The sequence below is a fragment of the Oncorhynchus gorbuscha genome, linkage group LG04 (assembly GCF_021184085.1).
Source record: "Oncorhynchus gorbuscha isolate QuinsamMale2020 ecotype Even-year linkage group LG04, OgorEven_v1.0, whole genome shotgun sequence".
Lineage (NCBI taxonomy): Eukaryota > Metazoa > Chordata > Actinopteri > Salmoniformes > Salmonidae > Oncorhynchus > Oncorhynchus gorbuscha.
This window is the reverse complement of record NC_060176.1, coordinates 11,259,918-11,264,292: the sequence shown is the minus strand read 5'-3', so window position 1 is coordinate 11,264,292 and position 4,375 is coordinate 11,259,918.

The window sequence follows — 4,375 nt, the reverse complement described above, 5'->3', positions numbered from 1 at the left end:
TGTATGTGGTTGGTTTTTGACATGAATAATTCAACTCATCCAATAATTTTTTCTCAAATGGTTCTTTTCTGGGCTTTTCCCTGTTTAGTATACATATATTTCCTTTCAATGTAAAATTGAACAGAAGGGGTAGATTGAGTTATCAGACATGCAGTTTTACTGTCAAGTCATGTGAATGCTGTTGAAATGGAGATTTGTGATGTTTGTTCATTCTGCTTGTAACCCATCTGTATAGGGAAACTCATTCACCTGTGGAACTTTTTTCACTGTTCAATATCAGGCTACACATCATAAACAGAAATGGAGGGCTCATTAAATATTAGGTCAGAATGTTGAACAGTGTTAAGAATTCCAACTTACTGAGAGCTGTATTGAGCCCCATCTAGTTTACGCTCTTAAGTAAATACATTTGTTTTCGACCAGCTCTAACAATAGGTGTTGTACATGCACTTTGATACCAGCTTCAAAGAAGAAATCTGACCTACATTATGTCTGGAAAGAAGCCAATTCATCACTTTAAATTCAGTCTTTCAGTTGCACAGCATCCAATGTGATCTTTATTTTTAGCCAGGAAGTTAATGCCAGGTGCACAGATGGGGAGTCTACCTGTGCTGAGGACATGCCCTCCCAAACGCTGAGTGCCCTGTTGGGTGGTGGTATACAGTGTCTTCAGGAAGTATTCACACACCTTGACCTTTTCCAATATTTGGTTTTGTTACAGCCTGAATTTTATACATACATTTAGATTTTCTGTCACTGGTCTACACACAATATCCCCTAATGTCAAAAAGGAATTATTGTTTTTAGAAATGTTTATAAATTGAATGAATGAAAAGCTTATGTCTTGTTATGGCAAACCTAAATAAGTTCACAAGTAAAAATGTGCTTAATAGTTGCATGGACTCACTCTGCAATAATTGTTTTTAGAATTAATCAAGATGCCGGAATGGAAGGAAACAGCTGAGGGCTTTCACCATGAGTCCAATGGTGATTTTAAAACAGTTAAGAGTTCAATGGATGTGATCGGAGCTGACTGAGGATGGATCAACAACATTGTATTTACCCCACAATACTAACATAAATTAGAATGAACAGAATACAAATATTCCAAAACATGCAGCCTGTTTGCAATAAGCCCAAAAAACAATACTGCAAAGTAATTATCTTGTCCTGAATACAAAGTGTTATGTTTGGGGCAAATCCAACACCTCATTGAGTACCACTTCATATGTTCAGTCATGATGGTGGCTGCGTCATGTTATGGGTATGCTTGTCTTCGGCAAGGATGGGAGTTTTTTTGAATATAAGAAATAGAATAGAGCTAAGCACAGGCAACATCCTTGAGTAAAACGTGGTTCAGTTTGCTTTCCAACACACTGGGAGACAAATTAAGCTTTCAGTAGGACAATTACCCTAAACAGAAGGCCAAATATACAGGAGTTGCTTACCAAGACAACATTGAATATTCCTGAGTGGCCTAGTTAGTTTTGACTTAAATTAGCTTGAAAATGTCTGTCTAGCAATTGCCAACAACCAACTTGACAGCTTGAATACATTTTTAAAGAACAATGGGCAAATATTGTACAAAGCAGCTGTGATTATAACATGTGTTTTGGAAAAGGTCAATGGAGTCCTTTCTGAAGGCACTGTATACATATTTTTGTATAGCTGTTCTGAACCCACTGCCCACAAGTCATTATGTCAAGTTAGCCTGTTGGTTTGCCCTGTACAGGGTTCGGCGCGCCCGGGTTGCGCCTGTTTTCCAGTCTGCCTTGTATGGAGATTGCGCACGCCCGGTATCCAAACGTGCATTGCTTGAGATGCGGTCACCGGTCAAGTGTGTGTAGCAAGCTACCACAGCAGCATAATATGTAATTAACACACGATAACACTGGATTTACGTCATCAATTTCGGTCTGGTTGGCTGATACGCGCAGCACAGAGGCAGAAAGACAAAGAAGAGAGCCTGAATCAACGACCCTCCGACTCAACTCCATCCCTTCTTCCGTCGGAAGTTGCACATGTGTGTCAGGGCAGCAGCAACACAGGTATTCTAGACTCTAGTTAACCACCACTCAAATGTCAACACAAACCACTAGCCAGCCATATCAACACAAACCACTAGCCAACCAGCCATATATCATAAATTGGAAGATTATGAATATTATATTATAACGTTATTTTAAAACGTTTAATTTTGAGCACCTCTGAAAGGTCTGTGCACCGTGCTGCTCAATGCAAATATCAGCACTCTACTGCGCAAGTACTGACACCTCTCATTCACAAGAAACTCTTCATTGTGTTTTTTTCTCCAAGGGAGGCAGGTCTTCACTAAAGTTTATTAACTTCCAATGAGGTGACTACTGCGTTTTACCCACTGACCAATGGGACAGATTGAGAGATTGTAGGTGGATGTTGCTTAGCAACTGCAGGTAGAATCTTGGATCATGTTGGTATCATTGTCTTATCTTACCTCCCAGAGAGACAATACATGTTATGTGTTGTGACTTTTGAAGGTGACATCTGTTTGAATGCATCAAAGTATTTGAAGTTATGTTAAGTTAAGTCTGTTTTCTCATTCTTAAATTTAAACATGTTTTCCTTTCATAATGCCACTGCGCAGTGTCCCAATAAGTCAGACCACTTTTAATTGAATAAGATAAATACCCAAAGCCTATACTGAGCTTACAAAACATTATGAACACCTGCTCTTTTCATGAAATAAACTGACCAGGTGAATCCAGGTTCAAGCTATGATCCCTTATTGATGTCACCTGTTAAATCCACTTCAATCACTGTAGATGAAGGGGAGGAGTCAGATTAAAGAAAGATTTTTAAGCTTTGAGACAATTGAGACATTAGTTGTGTATGTGTGCCATTCAAAGGGTGAATGGGCAAGACAAAAGATTTAAGTGCCTTTGAACAGGGTATGGTACAGTGGATGCTGCTGAGGGGAGAACGGCTCATAATAATGGCTGGAATGGAGCAAATGGAATGGCACCCAACACCTAGAAACCATGTGTTTTTTATTTTTCCTTTATTTTACTAGGTAAGTCAGTTAAGAACAAATTCTTACTTTCAATGACGGCCTAGGAACAGTGGGTTAACTGCCTGTTCATGGGCAGAACAACAGATTTGTACCTTGTCAGCTCAGGGATTTGAACTTGCAACCTTTCAGTTACTAGTCCAAAGCTCTAACCACTAGGCTACCCTGTCGATGTATTTGATTATATTCCACTGATTCTGCTCCAGTCATTACCACGAGCCTGTTCTCCCCAATTAACGTGACACCAACCTCCTGTGGCATGGTAGTAGGTGCCAGGCGCACCGGTTTGTGTCAAGAACTGCGTCGCTGATGGGTTTTTTAAGATAAACAGTTTCCCGTGTGTATCAAGAATGGTCCACCACCCAAAGGACATCCAGCCAACTTGACATACCTGTGGAAAGCTTTGGAGTCAACATGGGCCGGCATCCCTGTGGAACCTTGTAGAGTCCATGCCCCAACAAATTGAGGCTGTTCTGAGAGCAGAAGGTGTTCCTAATATTTGGTATACTGAGTGTATACTGCCAACCCATTGGAAAATGCCTTCCTTAATTGAGAGGTAAATGTGTTATAGTACTTTACCAATTGCCAGATTTTCTACTGCAGAATAATGGGGCAGGCCTACTATTATCAAATGAATACTGCTAACTGCTATAGTTATAGTTGTGCTATTAAAAAACATCAATATTACAAAATGAAACATTTATTCCCATACTTTCCTAGATCCTATGTTGCATCTTGTATATTTGTATGATTTTCCAGCTGAGGGGAGTTTGGCTGGGCTTTTAAGGGAGGCTAATACTGATATAGCTGAGCGCGAGAGAGAACATGGTTTGGGCGGTAGATGTTGAAGTTTAAGACAGATTGCAGCTTGCTATTTCCATGACTGGTAAGTAGGAAAATAAGCACAGACTCCCACACAAACATACGCACTCCCCTCCTACAATGCTGCCGTCTCCCACAAGGCAGTGCGTCACAGCTGTGATCCTTTAGTCTCCTGACTAATTAGAGAAACTGAAGACTTAAGACTTCTTCTTGAGTGAAGAGTTGCTTTTTATTGTTTCAGTCACCCCCCTTCTTTCTTCCAGTAGTTTTTCAGCTTTTACTTTGACTTAACTACACTTTTCTCTGTGGAGTGTCTTGGTTCATCTTTGTAGGTGGCTGTGTTTCTGTAAGTCTGTTTCTCAACCCAAATCCAAAAAGGATATATTAAATGTAGAGATCAGACAGGGTGACATAATTCTATGTGTATGAAAGACATCACCCAAAAATATTACCAAAAAAGAAGGGTGGAGAAAACCATTTGAGATTCACCACTTCATCCTCAGGAGT